The following is a 23,575-nucleotide window of genomic DNA, read 5'->3' as shown; positions in this document are numbered from 1 at the left end:
GAGTTGTTTCCGTGCTTTAACTTTGCTGCTCCGTCGTCGTCCTCTGCGTCGTTGCGGCCGCGGCAACCACCACGCCGTCGGGCCGGCTGTGGCTCGAGAAAGCCGGACAGCCAAGCCAGCTGGCGACGTGCGGCCAGCCACACCGGGCGCAGTTCGGCGAAACTTCTCTGCTGCGGTCGCAGACCAGTTAACACACTGCGCTGCGTAGCGGCAGTACTTGGCCACATGGCCCTCGCCCTGGCACTTGTAGCACTGGGACTGAAGGTTCATCCCGGTCGGGAGAGTTTCCACTGTCACGGGGAAGCCCAGCAGCTTCCGCACAGAGATGATGTCGCTTGCGTCGTCTGCTGTTTGAACCGTTATGGCAAACAGCGGCGATCTCCTCCAGTTGGTCCGGTGATGCACCCTTAGAGCTGCATTACCGTACCCAGCACGCAGCAGCCCTTCCCAGACTGCTGCTTCATCACAGCACCAAGGCAGGCCTCTCAGACGCGCCTCGGTCGTCCTCTGTCTTCTCTGCGGAGTCGCCTTCTCTCATGCCGGCAACGCATCGGCGATATGGGCGGCCACAGCGCTCTTGATTGCCCTGTGGAAGACCATGCTCGTTGCTTGGACGCAGAATGGTGAGTCTGAGTCAGCCGGCTGTGGTGGCCGAGCGGTTCTAGGCGCTTCAGTCTGGAACCGCGAGACCGCTACGGTCGCTGGTTCGAATCCTGCCTCGGGCATGGATGTGTGATGTCCTTAGGTTAGTTAGGTTAAAGTAGCTCTAAGTTCTAGGCGACTGATGACCTCAGCTGTTAAGTCCCATGGTGCTCAGAGCCATTTGAACCATTTTTTTTTAGTTTGAGTCAACAGATTCAAAGATCATTTCGTGCCTGGAGCATCTCGACAATGTGTCGAACAGCGCTGTCCACCTGATACCTCTGCACTCAATGCACCAAGGGGGGACAGGCTGAAACTTTTCCTCGCCGTTCTTCTTGCATCGATTCGCAGTCTCGGTGAGCTGCACGACCGACGGTCCTTTGGTGGTGATGGCTTTCTTCTGCCTGGTTTTTTTGTCCATGCTGTGGCGTGGAAAAGCACGATAATTTGCTTCGTTGTGATAACTTGCTATATTCGCTACTACCACAGCAAGACACTCCTTTAGGAGCGGCCTTGGCGCGCGGCAGCAGCGGTGCGCTCGCCTCACTGCCTCAAGATAAACTCAAAGCACCGATACTGTATATTGTCCTCCTCCGCACCACAAGCGTACAGCGGTGAGTCATAGGTTGTGGGTGACAGTCGGAACCATCCATGGTTAGAGTGAAGGCGGAATATGCTGACAAGGAACTTTCTCTGGTGTATCTACATCTACATATATACTCCGCTAGCCACCAAGCGGTGTGTGGCGGAGGGCACAATACTGGCCAAAGTCATATTTCCCCTCGTCTGTTCCACTCGAGGATTGTGCGAGGGAAAAACGACTGTCTGAACGCCTCAGTACGAGCTCTAATTTCCCTTATCTTTGAATGGTGGTCATTGCGCAATTTGAAAGTTGGTGGTAATAATATATGCTCTACATCCTCGGCGAAGATCGGATTTCGGAATTTAGTGAGCAGCCCCTTCCGTTTAGCGCGCCGTCTATCTGCAAGTGTGCCCCACTTCAAACTGTCTATGAGATTTGTAACGCTCTCGCGATGGCTAAATGTACCAATCAAAAATCTTGCCGCTCTTCTTTGGACCTTCTCAATCTCTTGAATCAGACCCAACTGGTAAGGGTCCCATACAGACGAGCAATACTCTAAGACAGGACCAATTAACGTATTGTAAGCTATTTCCTTTGTTGAAGGACTGCATCAGGATTCTACCAATAAACCGCAATCTAGAGTTCTCCTTGCCCGTTACTTGTGTAGTCTGATCATTCCATTTGAGATGATTTCGAATAGTCACACCCAGATACTTGACGGATGTTACCGCTTCCAAAGATTGGGCATTTATTTTGTACTCGTACATTAATGAGGATTTTCGCCTTGTTATACGCAGTAGGTTACACTTACTTATATTGAGAGATAATTGCCAGTCATTACACCACGCATTTATTTTCTGCAAATCCTCATTGATTTGTTCACAACTTTCGTGTGACACTATTTTCCTGTAGACTACAGCATCATCGGCAAACAGTCTAATGCAGCTGTCAGTACCATCAACCAGATCGTTTATGTGAATCGTAAAAAGAAGCGGACCTATTACACTGCCTTGGTGCGCAACTGAAGTTACGCTTGTTTCAGTCGAAGTCACCGCACCCCGTTCAGGACCACATACTGCTTCCTGTCTGTTAGAAAACTATCTATCCAACCGCATATATCATCGGATAGGCCGTAAGCGCGCACTTTTTGCAGCAGGCAACAGTGCGGAACTGAATCGAACGCCTTTCGAAAGTCGAGAAATATGGCATCAACCTGGGAGCCGGTATCTAGAGCCTGTTGTATATCGTGCACAAAGAGGGCCAGCTGTGTCTCGCATGACCGCTGTTTCCTAAAACCGTGCTGGTTTCTGTAGATGAGCTTCTCAGAGTCTAGAAAGGTCATTATGTCTGAACACAGAATATGTTCCATGATTTTACAACAGATCGATGTCAGTGAAATTGGCCGGTAATGATGTGCATCCGATATTCTACCCTTTTTATAGACTGCTATGAGCTGGGCCTTCTTCCAATCCCGTCAGCCATCCTTCTGTTTGTTAATACGAAATGCGCCACTTATTGTTCCATAAGATTCTGATTTGCCACCGCAAATCTTCGAAAACGTCTGCTTAAGGAACATGTTCGTATGTTTTTGTAAATTGGTGATGACACTCGTAGCGAGGGTGTCGACAATTTCATTGCTGTGATGCTTAAAATTCCTCTCGGTGTTGTACTGCGCCGTGTCGTAAAATGCTTCAATTATAAACTGTAAAACCAACGTTTCGACCGTATTACAACGGCCTTCCTTTCATTGCTCCTGCTACTGTGACAAACGAGCGGCTAGCCCTCTAAGAGTTGTATGAGCGCTGAGCATTTGATTGAGCGGTTAGTGGTCGGCAAGTTGCCATTCTGTGACTCGGCTCGTTAAGTCAGGCGTGACCCTGACGAACTTGGCCGGGCAGCTGCGGCAAACCGTGAGCAGACAGGGGCTGGCCGAAAGGCTGCAGGAAACGGACAGCGTGGAAATCCCTAATGGAAAGGGGAGAGAGTATGTGGCGGAGTGCTAGTCGAGATGAGCCAAGTGACTGAGTACAAAATAAACGCTGATATATTGACTGAAGAAACCAAAACGGCCTACAGCTGTGTCACAGAAGATCTAAAGACAGCTGTTCAGTCACAGCAGTGCGACAAGCTCACTGAAAATTAAACCAGTCTTATAAACATATTATTGACAAAAGCTATTAACATTTGAAGTGTCGGCGGCTCGTATTCTTGCGATAGCGTTCTCGCTTCCTGCGCACGGGGTCCCGGGTTCGATTCCCGGCGGGGTCAGGGACTTTCTCTCCCCGAGATGACTGGATGTTGTGTGTCTTTCATCCTCATTCACTCGCAAGTCGCCGTAGTGGCGTTAAAGAACTTGTGGAGAGGCTGCCGAACAGCCCCGCGAAGGGTCTCCCGGCTACCAATGCTCATTATTATTATTAACATTTGAAGTTATTATCGTTTATAAGATCCATAACCAATTATACAGGCACACAATGTATAAATGAGATACGTCGCTTTAATGCTTTTGACACAAGCAATGAACAGAACTAGTCACTTTTATTAATAAAAAATAGTTGAATAGTTCTAAGCAATTTACAAATTAATATAAGGAAGTGTGCAAAATTTTTCCATATGAACACAATTGATTTACAGCAGCATGAGAGTCACCCGATTAATTTCTATGTCTATTTAGCGATTTTTCGAAGTTTTAATCCGTGTAAACTTGTCATTTTGAGTAGCTTAGGATTGTAGTTTCAAGCTGAGTGAAGTCATAGTTTTGAGTTGCTTAACTTCAGTTATTAAGGTTAGTTATTATTGCTAGATTTAGGTCAGAAATTAACCAAGAATATTTAATTTATATTATTAAATATCTCAATATTATATTTTCTCCAATTTTCCTGAATGGTGGTCAGGATGTAAGTTAATGTAGTGAATAGCATAGTAGTCATATGACTGTGTTTTTAAATACACATGCACAGCAAGACAAGTGGTCTCTTGTCAGTGAGCAGTCGGTTTGCCAATCGCTTTGGAAGAATTACACATCAAGAGCACAACTTGGATTCCCATGCATTCTTCTGAATTTCGAATATTTCAAGAAAAGTAGATTAGGGTTTAACGTCTCATCTAAATTGAGGTCATTAGAAACAGAGCACAAATTTGGATTGTTTCAAGAATGGGGAAGGAAATTGGCCATGCCCTTTTCACAAGAACCATTCCAGCACCTGCCAAGAGCTATTTAGGGAAATCACAGACAATGGAAAAGTAAATCACAGGCAGTGTCTTCTCATACTCGCAGCTTCCCAGGGGCAGCGTTGCCACCCCGCATTTTCTCTGTGCCACAGCTTCTCCATGCTACTGTGTCTGTGCCACACCATATCCACATCATAGTCTCCATGCCACATCATGTCGACATCACAGTCTCCGTGATGCAGCAAACCCAGGCAGCAGTATCTACATCACAGTCTCAGCACCACTACAACTTCACTCCACAGTGTCCGTGCACCACTGCATCCCACACCGCACCATCTCCATACGGCATACTGCCACATCTCCACGCCACAGTGTCTCCTTGCCACAGTGCCTCCTATCAGTCATGTCTCCTTGTTGTTCAGTCCCCCAATTGCTTATGTCTGCATGCAACTGCATGTCCGCCCCGACACATCTCCACACGACCGCATATTCACACCGCCACATTTACATGGCACCGCATCTCTGCACTGCAGCATCTCCATGCTGTAGCATCTCAATGTTGCATCATCTCCGCACCGCAGCATTTCCGTACTGTATCATATCTGCGCCACAGATGGCCATCTTATGCATTGGGATTGGGAATATCAGTGGACCAGACACAGAGCAGCAGGGGCAGTGCACTACAAATTTAATTTAAGTAAAGCCACAGTTTCACTGTAATTTTCGTTCTGACCATCTTCCATGGACAACTAAATCAAGAAGTTGCCAAGTAATTGTGGGTCATAGGCTGATTAGATTAGATTAATACTAGTTCCATGGAACATGAATACGATATTTCGTAATGATGTGGAACGAGTCGAATTTTCCAATACATGACAATTAGGTTAATTTAACAACATACTTAAGTTAATATAACAACTTTATTTTTTGTGTTTTTTTTGTTTTTCTTTATTTTTTATTTTTATTTTTTTAATTTTTTTAATACTTTTGTTTTGTTTTTTTTCTTTTTTTTCTTAATTTATATCTAAAAATTCCTCTATGGAGTAGAAGGAGTTGTCATTCAGAAATTCTTTTAATTTCTTCTTAAATACTTGTTGGTTATCTGTCAGACTTTTGATACTATTTGGTAAGTGACCAAAGACTTTAGTGCCAGTATAATTCACCCCTTTCTGAACCAAAGTTAGATTTAATCTTGAATAGTGAAGATCGTCCTTTCTCCTAGTATTGTAGTTATGCACACTGCTATTACTTTTGAATTGGGTTTGGTTGTTAATAACAAATTTCATAAGAGAGTATATATACTGAGAAGCTACTGTGAATATCCCTAGATCCTTAAATAAATGTCTGCAGGATGATCTTGGGTGGACTCCAGCAATTATTCTGATTACACGCTTTTGTGCAATAAATACTTTATTCCTCAATGATGAATTACCCCAAAATATGATGCCATATGAAAGCAATGAGTGAAAATAGGCGTAGTAAGCTAATTTACTAAGATGTTTATCACCAAAAGTTGCAATGACCCTTATTGCATAAGTAGCTGAACTCAAATGTTTCAGCAGATCATCAATGTGTTTCTTCCAATTTAATATCTCATCAATGGACATACCTAAAAATTTGGAATATTCTACCTTAGCTATATGCTTCTGATTAAGGTCTATATTTATTAATGGCGTCATACCACTCACTGTATGGAACTGTATGTACTGTGTCTTATCAAAATTCAGTGAGAGTCAGTTTACAAGGAACCACTTAGTAGTTTTCTGAAAGACAGTATTGACAATTTCATCAGTTAATTCTTGTTTCTCAGGTGTGATTACTATACTTGTATCATCAGCAAAGAGAACTAACTTTGCCTCTTCATGAATATAGAATGGCAAGTCATTAATATATAATAATAACAACAAAGGACCCAAGACTGACCCTTGTGGAACCCCATTCTTGATAGTTCCCCAGTTTGAGAAATGTGCTGATCTTTGCATGTTACGAGAACTACTTATTTCAACTTTCTGCACTCTTCCAGTTAGGTACAAATTAAACCATTTGTGCACTGTCCCACTCATGCCACAATACTTGAGCTTGTCTAGCAGAATTTCATGATTTACACAATCAAAAGCCTTTGAGAGATCACAAAAAATCCCAATGAGTGGTGTTCGGTTATTCAGATCATTCAAAATTTGATTGGTGAAAGCATATATAGCATTTTCTGTTGAAAAACCTTTCTGGGAACCAAACTGACATTTTGTTAGTACTTCATTTTTACAGATATGTGAAGCTACTCTTGAATACATTACTTTCTCAAAAATTTTGGATAAAGCTGTTAGAAGGGAGATTGGACGGTAATTGTTGACATCAGATCTATCCCCCTTTTTATGCAAAGGTATAACAATAGCATATTTCAGTCTATCAGGGAAAATGCCCTGTTCCAGAGAGCTATTACACAGGTGGCTGAGAATCTTACTTATCTGTTGAGAACAAGCTTTTAGTATTTTGATGGAAATGCCATCAATTCCATGTGAGTTTTTGCTTTTAAGCAAGTTTATTATTTTCCTAATTTCAGAGGGAGAAGTGGGTGAGATTTCAATTGTATCAAATTGCATAGGTATGGCCTCTTCCATTAACAGCCTAGCATCTTCTAATGAACACCTGGATCCTACTATATCCACAACATTTAGAAAATGATTATTAAAAATATTTTCAACTTCTGACTTTTTGTTCGTAAAGCTTTCATTCAATACTGTCTTCCTCTGCTCTTGGTTGACCTGTTTCTCTTTTAATAATATTCCAAATTGTTTTAATTTTATTATCAGAGTTGCTGATTTCAGACATGATACATATACTCCTGGATTTTTTAATAACTTTTCTTAATATAACACAGTAGTTTTTATAATTTTTGATAGTTTCTGGGTCACTACTCTTTCTTGCTGTCAGATACATTTCCCTTTTCTGGTTACAAGATATTTTTATACCCTTAGTAAGCCATGGTTTGTTACAAGGTTTCTTACGAGTATATTTAACTATTTTCTTGGGGAAGCAGTTTTCAAATGCATTTACAAAAATGTCATGAAATAAATTATATTTTAAATTGGCATCAGGTTCACGGTACACCTCATCCCAGTCTAACTGCTGTAGGCTTTCCCTGAAATTTGCAATTGTTAAATCGTTGACTGAACGTACTACTTTGGAGGACTGTTTAGTATTGCTGAATGGAGCTATGTCATATATTGTAAGAAAGACCATTCTCAACAAGTTGAGCATTTATCTGGTTAAACTTATCTTGGTCTATAAAGAAGTTATCTATCAGTGAGCTGCTGTCCTTTACCACCCGAGTAGGAAAATCAATAACGGGTGTCAAATTGAAAGAACCGAGTAATACTTCAAGGTCATTTTTCCTATTACCCTCTTTCAGAGAATCTACATTGAAGTCCCCACAAATAATAATTTGCTTCCCCATGACTGACAGATAGCACAACAAGGAGTCCAACTTTTTCAGAAATAGATGAAAATTTCCTGATGGGGACCTATATACATTTACAATTATAAATGTGCCTTTATTTAATTTAAGCTCACAGGCACATGCTTCTATATGTTTCTCTACACAAAACTTTTTTGTTTCTATACTTTTTGCACAATGATAACTTTTGACATATATGGCAACTCCTCCTTTCTCCATATTTTCTCTCATTACATGTGCAGAGAGCTTATAACCACTTACATTTACCTTATCCATATCAGTAACAATGTGATGCTCAGACAGGCATAGTATATCTATTTCATTCTCAGCTTCTAAATCTTCTAAACAAACCAGAAGCTCATCTACTTTATTCTTTAAACTCCCAATATTTTGATGAAATATACTTACATTATTTTTAATTATACTTTTATGAGAACCTTTCCTTATTCTAACATTTGCAGTACTCTCCTGTCTGAGTTTCTCATTGTGCTTAGGCCTAGTTCTTATACCAGTGGTCACATGGTGTTCAGAGAGGCAGATTATGTCAACTGGGTTGGGTGACTTTAATTCATCAATGCAATTACCTACAACTGAGATACAACTTGGTGGAGATAAAATTTCTGGTGATTGGTGAAAATTTATAATTGGTAGCTGTGATTGGTGATCCAATGCACTAGAATTGTGCTGTTTAATTTCTTTCCTAAACTGAAGATTTGTTTCAATCCTGACCTCTCGTAGAACTTGACATCTTTCTGTCTTACCTATCCTAAAAAAGGTGCTGCTCCAACACCTGTAACCACTGGTATTTTACCATTCATGGCAGTGCCTCCCCCCCTTAAATTTCCTGCTATTACCCCAGCCAGTTTCCCCTTCCCTTTCCTGTTGAGATGTAGGCCATGCCTGGTATAGTCCCACCTACTGAGATAATCAACAGGAACCACACCAATATGAGCCCCCGCACCCGACCCAAGCAGCCGTTCCAACTCCAAATTAACTCTCCCAACAGAAGAGTTCAAATGAGGCCGGTCATGGCGTCTCAGGACAGATACAAATTCTGGAAGGTTGCAGAGTGAAAAGACAGATAGGGAATATTAGTGTGCATTAGGAAATCAAGTAAGATTGATCTTGATTATGTTGGCTGATTATAGTAATAACTTTGGGAAAATAAAATCAAACTTCGGGAGCATGGAACTTACATTTGGAAAGAGAAATACAAAAATATGGGAAATAAAATTTGCATTTGGGAGTAATCTTTAAAATTTTGAATCAAAGCTTGGGGATTAGATAAATGGTGTGAGCAGCAAGTCTGATCAGTAGGAAATCAAATTAACAAAATTAAAAGTCAAATTTAGACTAATGCCAAATTGTTATTGAGGGTTAGTCATAGGGTTGTTGAAGTAGATAGAGGGTTAACAGACAAAATGGAAGCTGTGTAAAGTGATCTAGTGGGACAGATTGAGTCTCAAGAGCGAAAATGTAAGATGTTTGATGTACAAATGAATGCAGAGTTCAAGTTCATAAAAGTAGAAGTATCTAAATGTAATGAAGGGATAAGAAGTAATGCAAAAAATTAGAACTAAAATTAATTTTTTGAAAGAGACTGTGTCTAATGAAGCACCGGGGTACGGAAATTTAATAACAAGGTATCCTATCAGGCGAGGGTTCTGTACCAAATATTTCAGTGGAGTGAATAAATATCACGTAGTTGATTTACTGGCTGCATATAAGGATAATTTTGTAGCTGGAATGGGTGAGATTGCTAACATTAAATTTGTAAAGAGGCCATTAGAAGGGGGAACTCAGGTGTGGGCTAATTAGCCTGCTGAGCAGTCTGTTGGTTTCAAAACATATGAAATTATGTTCTTGAATAAATAACAAAGGCAGGCTAAGCAGCTGAGATTGCAGAAGGGTTATTTGTAGGAGCCTTGTTGTACAAGAATTGAAATGAAATCATGGGGAACATTTGTGATAGGGAGTTAAATTCATTTGTACAAGCTGTTGTGTGTGCTTACAGAAATTTCAGCTTTGAAGAGGAGACTGACAAAATCTTTGCAATATAGCAAAGCTCTACAGATTATGGGGAACAATTACTCAATATCATTGAGAAACTGGATAGGGCTCTATGTCGTAGACCGAAATTTGTTGTACATAGAGAGAATGATAGACATCAGGACAAGGCCAACTACAACAATAACAATAATTTTAGTGGGAAGCAAAGAATGGAGAAATGAGAGAAATGGACACAGTAATCAGGATATGGACTGGAGAAACAGGCATCAGTGGAAAGACAGAAATTTTTGGAGAAGAATGGATAATTTTGAGCGAAAAAGTAATGATGATGAAAGGCAAGGTCTAAGACATAGGGGTCAAGTACCGTGAGCATATGGATGCCTTCCGGCTAAATAATTTTGGTAAATCCACCTTTGCAGTGCACCTAAAAGACCATGGTCACTCAGCCACAGCCATTACAGAAAACCTACAAATACTACACACTGTGAGCAAAGGAAAGAAAATGAATCTGCTTGAAGAGCTAGAAATTTATATCCACAGCTCTAACTCACCAGACCTTGTTCTCAACGAACAAGTGGAACTTGCAAACAAATCCTATCTTCACATATTTCATGAAACATTCAAAAACAGAAAATAATTATCCTCTGATAGAATAGCAAAGTAATATTCTATAGAAATTCGATGTCGCAGTCATACAACAGTCCAAGTGTCATTATCGTAATTTGTAACAGTCATATTGTAAGCACAAGCTGTAACTGGCATTGTATAATGTGTAATAGCTTTCAAAATTTCATGTGTGTAACATTATTGTACCTCCTAGATCTAATTTCTCTGACAATAGTGTGGCTCAAAACAGTTCTAGCTGTCATTTTTAATTTGTAATAGCTTTGAGTAATTTCATATATATAACAACATTGTACTTCCTAGATCTAAGCTCTCCGACAAAAATGTGGAAGAAAAAAATTTCATAATGTGTATCAAGAAACGTCGCAGTCTATAATAGCTTTTTAAGTTTCTATATGTAAACACCCTTGCACTTCCTGTGGCTAAGTTCTTTGACCATAGCCTACATGTTTCTATATGAGCAACATCTTTACACCTGCTACGTCTAAGTTCTTTGACCATAGCCCACATGTTTGTATGTAAACACAGTGTATTTCACGAGTGCACACCGTAATAGTGAAATATGCAGCTAAAATTTATAAAACTGAAATATGGACGTGAAAATGATAGTAAGTGTGCAACTAAGTGGAAAAACTGTCACCAAAGCGTAACTATAATAATGATGCTTCTTCTTTATGTAAGTACAGATATATTTTCGACAAATGCTGCCTTGCCATTTATAACTGAACCACTTGTATCCGTTTAGTCACCAGCAAATAATTTTTTTTGTGTTTATACAGTGATTTCCAGCAATATAAACATGTAGATGAATGTATAAACACCTGAGGATGGGCGCAAGCTCGAAACCGGTCGTGTGACAAATAAATAGCCTTTTAGTGTGACTGGTTGCGAAAAAATTTTTCTACAACCTAATAATGAAAATGTTTTTGATGAGGATTGCCCCAAAGAAAAAGTGGAAGTACCTGTATTTTATGGAACGTGAACATAAGGCTCTGAATGAGGATGTCAATTGCAATTGTATTGGGGACAAGTGACTGGGTGTATTATGATAAGTTATATAAAGTTTTAATACAAAAGGATTGGGATAAGTTAATGTTTAAAGTTCCCATAGAGCTGTGGGTATCAAGCAGAGGCAGGATATTGAGGAAATATTTAGTGATTTGTTTAAAGGAAATACAGAAACTGAACGTGAAAAAATGGTTATATATTGAAGAAAAAAAGCAGGGAAGAAACTGAGGTGGATTTGTTGAAGGAATCGGAATTAGAGAGGGCATTTATTGAAAATGTGCAGCCACTTATTGATGCTAAGGTGGGAAATACAGAGAATGTTGCATTATTTTAGTTAGATTCTAATGTGTCAGCAGTGTCTGAATGTTTCTGGTAGCAAATAAGATGCAGGGAGGTGATGGAGCTACCTGTAACTTGTGCAAAAAGAAAAGAGAAACAGCAACTGGATCATGCAGTAGAACCAGCTATAAGGGAAGTTTTGTTATATTTAAGATTGAGGAACATTATTTTAGTGTAAATTTTTTTGTGATACCTGGTTTGACTATGGACATCATCTTAGGGACAGATTTTCTGTACAAATATGATTATAATATTGTTGTGGGAGGTAGAATTTTGGTGTTTGAGCTGGGGGATACAGAAAAAAATTAAATTTAAAATGAAATATGAAGGGGTCAAATGATGGCTCACTTGCAAAGGGAAAATGAAGAGAATGAAGTCCACAGAGTCAATATATAATAAGTTAGATGAGATGGATAATTTATCAAAGGAATGGAAATGATACCCTCCTGAATTATTACTTAAATACAAGAATGTATTTTCTGATAAGCCCGGGGGTTAGTAGATTTTGAATATTCCTTAAGAGTATTACCACATGAAGAATTTAAGGTCAAGCCTTTACCCATTGCTATGGCTGAGAAGGAAGCAGTAAGGGCCAGAATAAAAAGACAAGCTTAGCTTGGAAAGAATGCAGGAGTATGTCATTCTCAACAATATAGGTAATATTAAGAAAGCACCTGGCTGCTTGTGACAGATATAAGAAGAAAGCATAGCAAAGTAACTGTACGGGGGTGCTAGTAAGTCTTTGGTTGTTCCTAGATAAACCTGATATAGATTAATTCTGATGTTTTGTCATTAAACCTTGTTCTTTACATTATATGTGATAGGAATTGTGTAGTAGTAACATTAGCTTCTATTTTTCCGTGCAGGTTTGAAGTAAACACTGCGCAATAAAATAGAGAATTCGTAGTGAAGTAGTCATACTGTGATTAACTATCTTTTTTAAAACGGAACATTGACAAACAAATTTTTGGTGATTTGTGTGGTATACTGGGTGGTAACTGCCTTTCCTACTTCACAATCAAGAACTGGGTTGCTGCATTTAAAATAGGATATTTCAGCACTGAAGATGAAGAGTGTTCTGGAAGGCCAACTCAAGTCACATTTCCAGAAACTGTGGTGACAGCAGAGACCATGAACATATCCCTTGAACGTATCAGTCATAGTATTGATGAGATTTCGGATATGTGAAAGCTCTCAGCCGAATAGGTTCCAGAACATCTCAATGCAAAATAAAAGCATGAACAACTGGTTGTTTCACTGTCGATTCTGGTCCAGTTTCGCTGGGATCTGGTAGGATTTTTGAATCACCTCATCACTATGAATGAAACATGAACTTATGATCCAGAGACCAAAAACCAGTCCTAAGAATGGAGACATAGTGGTTCTCCACGTCCAAATAAGTTCAAAAGATAAAGATCAGGAGACAAGCTCCTATAATCCGTCTTTTGGGATAGAGATGGAATCCAAATTAGGGACTACTTACAAAATGCTGAAACCATCATGGCAAAGTACTATGTTGAACTTCGCGATAAAATGAAGCTACGATTGGTTTCCACATGTCGAGGAAAGCTGAGAAAAGAAGTTTTGTTTCTGCAAAACAATATCCACTATCATAATGGATATCTAGAAGTACAGAATTAACGCATTTGGCCAACAGAAAAACAACATCCGTTGCACGAACCGTCTTGGCAGAAACAAAAATTAGGTGTTTGGTGTGCAGTGCCACGTTCAAATGGTTCAAATGGCTCTGAGCACTATGGGACTTAAGATCTGTGGTCATCAGTCCCCTAGAACTTAGAACTACTTAAACCTAACTAACCTAAGGACATCACACACATCCATGCCCGAGGCAGGATTCGAACCTGCGACCGTAGCAGTCGCGCGGTCCCGGACTGAGCGCCTAGAACCGCTAGACCACCGCGGCCGGCGCAGTGCCACGTATTTGCAGCTTTATCATGACACAGTAAGCAGTGTGCAACTATTTGTAAACACTATACCTAAGGATCATCTACAGTACACGTGGTTCCAGCAGCATATTGTTACGACACATCAGATAAGAACGCCAAGATTTTCTTTGATCGGTGTTTTCATAAATAAGCGATTTCGAAGAAGTTGTGGCCCCCTCGATCTCTTGGTTTATCTCTACCTCACTTTTTCTTTGTGGTATGTTTTAAGAATGCTGTTCACGAATCTACACTACTCCCGAACTGCAGAAAGAAATGAAACGATGTGTTGCTGCAATCACTCAAGAAACATTACAACATGGGTGTAACGTCGTATTCAGTTACGTGAATCGCATAATGAAGATCCCTTCGAACAATTTTTGCAACTTAGTCGCTTTCTACAGTTCTTCTGGCTGTCGTGCCTGTGTGTAGATTCATGGCTTCCATGTCGGTTCGGAGCACAAGGCGGCTCAGTGGTGACTGACGTTACTCGTGGTTGCCACGACTTACGTTTTCTCAAATAAAATCTTAGATCTTCCTGGTTACAAAGCGTGTTCCGCTACAGCTGGATTATCTGTTTCCCTTATCCGGCAGTTACCGTTGTGCTCTTCTATTCTTTATTCTGCCATTCTTACCCCAGTCCACAGCTAGACAGAATTCTATACACTCCTGCTTTCACCAGCAGTTAACGAGTATCCTTCACCGACTTCAAATACCCAACAATCTTATTTGTGGATTTATATATTACGATAGTATTCAGTTTCTCTCAGGTCTTGCCTATACGATCACTGGCATCCTTAATGAAGGTTAAGAAAACCTGAGGTTCAGAAGATAGCTGAACGTCACTGTGGCCTTTTCGTAACCGTTGTAGGCGGGAAGGAAACGTTGGGTTATTTAAACGATCACATTAGAACAGACGTGATATTCCGGTGAATCTTCGCAATTTTATACTTTCCGTCCGTGAAAGTTTGCATTTTACAATTATCTCACAATATTGCGTTACTTTCTGGACAGCCTGTAGATTTAACTGTAGGAATACTGGATACGACCATATCCGCAGCCTCCTGAGCTTCTGCCCGCGAGAAATAAGCCTGTGGTCCCTGGTGCCTCTGGCTTCGGGGATCGCAGCAGCTACCTGCCTCGAACGGAATCATTTCGTCGACGTCTCTGAAAACAGGAAATCCAATTGGCGACACGTCAGGTTCAGGAGATTGTGGCGATCTCTCCCCATAGAGCCCTGAGGCAATTTCTTATCGGCTGCGAGGCGGCGTCTGCTGCGTGTCACGGCGCTCTTTTGAAACCTCCTGAGATTTCAGAGAACTGCCTGCCGACTCCCATCATCTCAAAGGCGTTCTGTTTTGCAACATCGACCTCATGAGGTTGTATCGCACCTCTCCTTACCTACCAGTGAGCGTTACTCCTAGTTTGTTATCCTTATCCACTACGGATATTTTAGTACCGTGACTGTATATTGAATGTAAATAAGTTATACAAAACTGCAACCAGTCACTTTTTTGAATAATTATGTTTTATTCCATGAACCGGTTTTCGAACCTATTCAGGTTCATCTTCAGATGGTTTCAGGAAGATACATCATTATTGCTAGCATAATGCTGGCTCTATGACAAAAAGATGGAACACACTTTAATGTATCGCCATGACTATAGCTTATCAGTCGATATGGATGTAAATTTAGTTTTTTACTTACTGCGACAGTATAGGCGGTTTTTTTCGGTTAGTGTCCATCTGTCCGCCTCCATTTTTATGACCAGTCGTTATATCACTACACACACTTCCGCACAAACTATATTAATTTACACTCTGACAGCGAAACTTTTCCAGCATCCATCATGCACTTTACAACTGTTGCTTATAACAACGACCCTGACAGAAAGATATGGCATAGGCTCACTTTGCACAGAGATGTAATTTGTTCTTCTTTAAATGTATTAAAGTCGATATAAGGGCAAATATTTTAATCAGACTGGCCATAACATGAGAGCACAAAATAAAATAAATAAACAAATTGCTACAAGAACAAACTTCAAGTGATCTGATATCTTATTTCTATTTATATGTTATCGCCGGTCTGATTAAAATATTTGCCCTTATATCGACTTTAATACATGTAAAGAAGAACAAATCACATCACTGTGCAAAGTGGGCCTATGCCACATCTTTCTGCCAAGATCTTTGTTACAAGCAACAGTTGTAAAGTGCATGATGGATGCTGGAAAAGTCTCGCTGTCACACTGCAAATTAATATAGTTTTTGTGGGTGTGTGTAGTGATATAACAACTGGACATCAAAATGGAGGCAGGCAGATAGACACTAACCGAAATAAGCCGCCTATACTGTCGCAGTAAGTGAAAAACTAAATTTACATCCATATCGACAGATAAGCTATAGTCATGGCGATACATTAAAGTGTGTTCTATCTTTTTGTCGTGCTGTGCTGTGCTGTGTGCAGTCTGTGGCTAGTTTGCATTGTTGTCTGCCATTGTAGTGTTGGGCAGCGGCAGCTGGATGTGAACAGCGCGTAGCGTTGCGCAGTTGGAGGTGAGCCGCCAGCAGTGGTGGATGTGGGGAGAGAGATGGCGGAGTGAGATGGCGGAGTGAGATGGCGGAGTTTTGAAGTTTGTAAGACTGGATGTAACTGATATATATATTATGACTATTGAGGTAAATACATTGTTTGTTCTCTATTAGAATCTTTCATTTGCTAAGCCTATCAGTAGTTAGTGCCTTTCGTAGTTTGAATCTTTTATTTAGCAGGCAGTAGTGGCGCTCGCTGTATTGCAGTAGTTCGAGTAACCAAGATTTTTGCGAGGTAAGTGATTTGTGAAACGTATAGGTTAATGTTAGTCAGGGCCATTCTTTTGTAGGGATTTTTGAAAGTCAGATTGCGTTGTGCTAAAAATATTATGCCAGCAATAATGATTTAACTTCCTGAAACCATCTGAAGATGAAACAGAAAAGGTTCGAAAACCGGTTCATGGAGTAAAACATAATTATTCAAAAAAGTGACTGGTTGCAGTTTTGTATAACTTATTTACATTCTTAGTTTGTTTACTGTTGGCAATCGACTTCATTTCGTTCTTGCTAAGGTTTTTCACCCATGAGATATTACTTTTCGCCCATGGGATATTAAAGTAATCGGAATTTAGATTTTTCAATCAGCTATTCTGGACAAACAAAGAGATGGAACACAAACTGTAAGAAGAATAAGACTTCATAACTGAGTTAATGAAATCACTGTGTTTTTAGCAGACTGGACAAAGTTTATCTGTTCACGTAACCCTAAATGGATTAGTGGCACCAAACCATATGCAATAGTGCACAAAGTATCTCTTCCGAACATATTTTGATAGGAACCTTTTTGTTCCTTTTCCAGTCAGGAAGCACCTGAAGTTCGTCCACTTACTTAATATGCACTCTGTATAGTTGAGATTGAAAATCAGTAGGTACATAGAAATAATATAGATAGTAATTGTTCAGCTGTATTAAAAATGTAAAGATTGTCTGTGGCAACTGAGAAATTTTCTTTCAGCTCTCTCTGTCAGGTCTCGGAATTGGTACTTGTGGCCTGTTCAGTTACGTTCGTTCTGCTGGGGATACAAGAGAATGAAGTGTCTGTGGGATTTGTTCCAATGCTCCTCAATCATAAATGCCATAAGATGCGCTGATGAACAATTAAACTCAATACACCGCCTTAAAAGTCGGTAGAACACTCTTTCACTGTGGTGGCAACAATGATGCGTTATGGGTTAGATTCTGTGGTGCACAAAAACATTAAGGAACCAATCTCACCTACGACTGCACAATTCATGCCTACTGCTCCAAAGATTGGACCAAGGCATTGCACATATCTTTCAGAAACTTCCCATATGTGCTCAACACGTCTCAGGTTACGTGACTGTGATGAAAAGTGGCAAGCCGTTTGGCCTGTCTGTTTTCATAATTATTCAGTTTCGTAATGAGATTGGAATGAAGTAGAATGGACAGGCGATAATATGAGATTAATTACAGGAACAGTTTATTTGCGTTACAGGGGTTTGTCAAGCTAATTTTTATTTTTCTAATGAACACCCCAAATAACTTGGTGCTGTTAACTTGTTCTGAATGTGGAAGCGAGCCAACGCTGAGGACGGACTAACGGCATCGACCAGGGTCGTTTGGAGGAAGCAATCCCCAAGTGAGCCTTGCAGCGAACTGCAGCCCACAGAGCAGGCAACTGACCGTCTCCAACGTCGCGCTGTGTATTTCCAACTCAGGGCCACGAAACAGCTTTTGCTTCAGGGAGCGAAACAGCGATACGACTGAAGTAAGGCATCCACGATAGGTCAAAGTCGTCCCTGTGATAAAATCTGCCGAGTGTCGGAATTCTTTCGCAAACTGCCAACAGAAATAACGGGTTTGAGGAGAGCTAGGAGTCCAGCCCTTTAGTTTTCTCGCATATTGTGTAGCGAGGCTAGCTATTTTAACAGAAGGCACGGATTAGTCAACTGCTCTGTGACGTCAGATGGCTGTAGGAGATTTGTTTAACGTATGATTGGATCTCATAACTCTTGGTGGGAAGTAATGGGAAGGCAGTTTTAGAACAAGCCAGAAAGAACATTATATTCTGGGGCGCCAGGCAGTACAGATCTTTGCGCGGCGCGGAACAGATCAGTTTGTTCATGGCTTCATCAAGTACAGCGCTGGATTACTAGTAACAGCAGGGTACATTAGCAGATCTTCGAAAGTGCTGTACTGGTTCACAACTAGTCACCTCGACATCGCTCAGTTCATATGGCGTCGAATATTATGGTGACATGGATGCAGAATAAGTATGTTAGGGAAGTTCAGTTACGGGAATCTCATCAGCAGATAAGGTCATCAGATCCTCCCCGCCGGCCGGGGTGGCCGAGCGGTTCTATGCGCTACAGTCTGGAACCGTGCGACCGCTACGGTCGCAGGTTCGAATGCTGCCTCGGGCATGGATGTGTGTGACGTCCTTAGGTTAGTTAGGTTTAAGTAGTTCTAAGTTCTAGGGGACTGATGACCTCAAAAGTTAAGTCCCATAGTGCTCATAGCCATTTGAACCATTAGATCGTCCCGTGTTATAGTCGGACGTCATCGACTGGAAACTTAACGTCGAGTAAGCCTGCTCAGACGTTCCCATTCAGTCAAACAGTTCACCATCGGGTCACTGTCACACCCAGATTCCCCACATATCTGAATATTGCATGATTCGACAAACTGGCCAAATGGAGACCCGCAGTCAGGCCTTTTTCAAACTCTGGCATCTCCGCGCCCTTTACAGTGATCAACCAACATCTGGCTGACGCTGACGCTGAAAAGACGAGCGTATCCTTGGCTCGAGGTGGTGCAGTTTGGACAAAATTTGTCATTCCTGCGGTTCCTGTAAAAGAAAGAAAGATATAATACCACTCTTGTTGATTGATCCTACCTGGTGTAACCTGGAAAAGAGAAAGACACACTCTGGTGGTCAACTTCTGGCGCTGTTCGCGCCCCTCATATACCCTACCAGGCCTGGTAACCACACTGAACACGAACAACACAAATGACCTCTCATGGCCGTTCTACGTCTACATCAACATCTACATGCATACTCTACAAATCACACTTAAGTGCCTAGCAGAGGGTTCATCGGACCACCTTGACAATATTTCTGAATTATTCCAGTCTCGAACAGCGCGCGGAAGAAACGAACGCCTCTATCTTTCCGTGCGAGCTCTGATTCCCCTTTTTTATAAATATGATCGTTTCTCCCTACGTAGGTCGGCGTCAACAAAATATTTTCGCATTCAGAGGAGAAGGTTGGTGTTGAATTTTCGTAAGAAGATTCCGCCGCAACGAAACACGCCTATGTTTTTATGATGTTCACCCCAAATCCTGCATCATGTCAATGACACTCTCCCCCCCTATTTCGGGATAAAACAAATCGTGCTGCTCTTCTCTGAACTTTCTCGATGTACTTCGTTAATCCTCTCTTGTAAGGATAGCAGACCGCGCAGCCGTACTCGAAAAGAGGACGGACAAGCGTAGTGTAAGCAGTCTCTTTAGTAGATATTTTACATTTTCTAAGTGTCCTGCCAATAATAACAAGTCTTTGGTTTGTCTTCCTCACAACATTTTCTACGTGTTCTTTCAAATTTAAGTTGTCCATAATAGTTATTCCTAGGTATTTAGTTGAATTTATGGCCTTTACATTTGACTGATTTTCGTGTAACCGAAGTTTAACGGATTCCTTTTGTACTCATGTGGATCACCTCAAACTTTTCTTTACTTATGGTCAACTGCCAACTTTCTCAACATGCATATATCTTTTCTAATTCCTTTTGTAATATGTTTTGATCTTCTGATGACTTTGCTAGACGTAAACGACTGCATCACTTGCGAACAACGTAAGAGGGGTCTTCTAAATCATTTGTATAGATAAGGAGCAGCGGAGGGCCTATAACACTACCTTGAGGAACGCCAGAAATCACTTCTGTTTTACTCTATGACTTTCTGTCAAATACTACGAACCACGAATCCAGTCACATAGCTAGGACGATGTTTCATAAGCAAGTAATTTCACCACTTCGCTACTACCGTCGAAAAATCTTAACAGCTATGATAAATAATTGAGTCCCGTCCAGGTATTGTTGTTTCCCTACACACTACCAGCTGACTTTAGGGAGATAACGGTGATGTTAGGTTTCGACATTTGGATCGGGATTTCCCACTTATTTGCCTGAAAAAATGTGTCAGTGTCCCTCTGACGCTGCCGGAGTCACTGACGAAGGCATCAACAAGTCGACGACAGAGTTCGGCGTCGACTGTTAGGAGAGGCCACAGTACAGCGAACCATTCACTAGTTCAATTGCTAGTCAGAAGCCATATCATACACAGCCGACTTGCTACTATGTAGCATAGGAGCCAGAGAAACTGGTACACCTGCCTAATATCGTCTTGGGCCCCTGCACGCACATAGAAGTGCCGCAACACGACGTGGCATGGGCTCAACCAATGTCTGAAGTAGTGCTGGAGGGAACTGACACCATGAATCCTGTAGGGCTGTCCATAAATCCGTAAGAGTACGACAGGGTGGAGATTTCTTCTGAACAGCACGTTGCAAGGCCTCCCAGATATGCTCAATAACGTTAACGTATGGGGAGTTTGGTGGCAAGAGGAAGTGTTTAAACTCAGAAGAGTGTTCCTGGAGCCACTCTGTAGCAATTCTCAATGTGTAGGGTATCGCATCGTCCTGCTGTCCGTCGGAATGCACAATGGACATGAATGGATTCAGGTGATCAGACACGATGCTCACGTACGTGTCCCCTGTCAGAGTCGTATCTAAAAGTATCAGGGGTCCCATATCACTACAACTACACATGCCCCATACCATTACAGAGCTCAAATGGCTCTGAGCACTATGGGACTTAACATCTCAGGTCATCAGTCCCATAGAACTTAGAACTACTTAAACCTAACTAACCTAAGGACATCACAAACATCTATGCCCGAGGCAGGATTCGAACCTGCGACCGCAGCAGTCGCGCGGTTCCAGACTGAAGCGCCTAGAACCACTCGGCCACCGCGGCCAGCACCATTACAGAGCCTCCACCAGCTTGAACAGTCCCCTGCTGATATGCAGGGTCCATGGATTCATGAGGTTGTCTCCACACCCGTACACGCTCATCCGCTCGATACAATTTGAAACGAGACTCGTCCACGTAGGCAGTCATCAACAGCCTAACATCGGTGTTGGTGGGCCCAGGAGAGGCGTAAAACTTTGTGTTGTCCAGTCATCAATGGTACATGAGTAGGCCTTCGGCTCCGAAGGCCCATATCGTTAATGTTTCGTTGAATGGATCGCACGTTGACATCTGAAATCTGCAGCAATTTGCGGAAGAGTTGCACTTGTGTCACGTTGAACGATTCTCTTCAGTCGTTGTTGGTCCCTTTCTTACAGCATCTTTTCCGGCCACAGCGATGTCGGAGATTTGATGTTTTACCGGATTCCTAATACTCACGGTACACTCGAGAAACATCTACATCTACATCTACATCCATAAGCTGCAAGCCACCTGACGGTGTGTGGCGGAGGGTGGGGAAAATCCCCACTTCATCCCTGTCTGTGTCCCATCGCTCGTGCGCCGATTATGACACCATGTTCAAACTCACTTAAATTTTGATAACCTGCTGTTGTAGCATTGTAGCAATGTAACAACAGCACCAGACAGTTGTTGTCTTATACAGGCGCTGCCGACCGCAGCGCCACATTCTGCCTGTTTACGTATCCCTGTATTTGAATACGCTTGCCTATACCAGTTTCTTTGGCGCGCTTCAGCAGACAGACTGGGGAATTACTGTCCTATACATAGGCGGTGGTTAACACCAAAACACAAATGGCTGAGTCTGCAGTGGTTCCGTGACAGGGAATCACGGGTTGCTCATGAATGACATTAGATTCAATGACGAATCGCGGTTCTGTACTACTCTCGATGACCATTGCGCCGAGTATTATATCAAATATTCTTTGAAGATGTAGAAATGACCACATTTCAAGCCTATAGAATAGTAAAACTCAGCATTAACAAAATACGATACTCACTCCAACTAAACAACCTGGCGACATAGACATTTCCTTGCTACAAGAAGTGACAGACATATAACTTGAACAAGTAAAGGGATATAGAATCACAAAAAATCCTGAATGTGGAGCATATATGGGAGCTGCAATCCTCACCAAGAAACGGATCCTCCTAAAATCTACAGAAAAACTCCCAAACAGTAGTGACATTCCCGGAGCCGTCAACAACACAAGGATTATTAATATTTACGCACCTTCCGGAAATAACAAACAGAAAACATCGGAATTCTTTAAAACAAAAATAGTTTCCTTATTCAGAAAACAACAGCAGCACGTAGGCCTTGCAGGAGATTTCAATTGCATCCTAAAACAAAAGGACCAAACATCTCATTTCACTGAATCAACGGTAATAATTCAGGAATTGCATTTAAAGGTTACGTGGGAACTGAAACATGGCAAGTTACCTAGATTTACCCAAGTAACCAACCACAAAAGCAGCAGCATAGACATAATTTATGTCTCAAATAGCCTAAAATATCGAGTCCTGCTACTTGAAATCTGGCAAGTAATCTTTTGCCATTATGCCTCATATATAGCCACAATAAATGTGGAAGAACGGGAGATGTACCGTGCAAAAGGAGTTTGGAAATTCAACGTTGCACATCTGCAAGACGCAGAATGATGAGAGGCTTCTTTGACGACCTGGGCAGAATGTGAAAAGAAATTTACGACCTGTAGGTCAGCAATAGATCATAAACCTATAGCTCAGCAATCCGTCCGTGAACCTGGACCTTGCCGTCGGTAGGGTGGCTTGCGTGCCTCAGCGACACAGACGTAGTGTAGGTGCAGGCACAACGGAGGGGTATCTGTTGAGAGGCCAGGAAAACGTGTGGTCCCTGAAGAGGAGCAGCAACCGTTTCAGTAGTTGCAGCGGCAATAGTATGAATGACTGACTGATCTGGCATTGTAACATCAACCAAAACGGTATTGCAGTACTGGTACTGCGAACGGCTGAAAGCAAGGGGAAACTACAGCCGTAATTTACCCGAGGGCATAGAGCTCCACTGTAGGGTTACATGATGATGGCGTCCTCTTGGGTAAAATATTCCGGAGATAAAATAGTCCCCCATTCGGATATTCGGGCAGGCACTACTCGTAGGGATGTCGTCATCAGAAGAAACGAAACCGTCGTTCTACGGATCCGAGAGTGGAATTTG

This window comes from Schistocerca serialis, chromosome 3 (assembly GCF_023864345.2).
Source record: "Schistocerca serialis cubense isolate TAMUIC-IGC-003099 chromosome 3, iqSchSeri2.2, whole genome shotgun sequence".
Taxonomy (NCBI): domain Eukaryota; kingdom Metazoa; phylum Arthropoda; class Insecta; order Orthoptera; family Acrididae; genus Schistocerca; species Schistocerca serialis.
The sequence above is the reverse complement of the archived record's forward strand: the minus strand, read 5'-3'. Positions refer to the sequence as shown.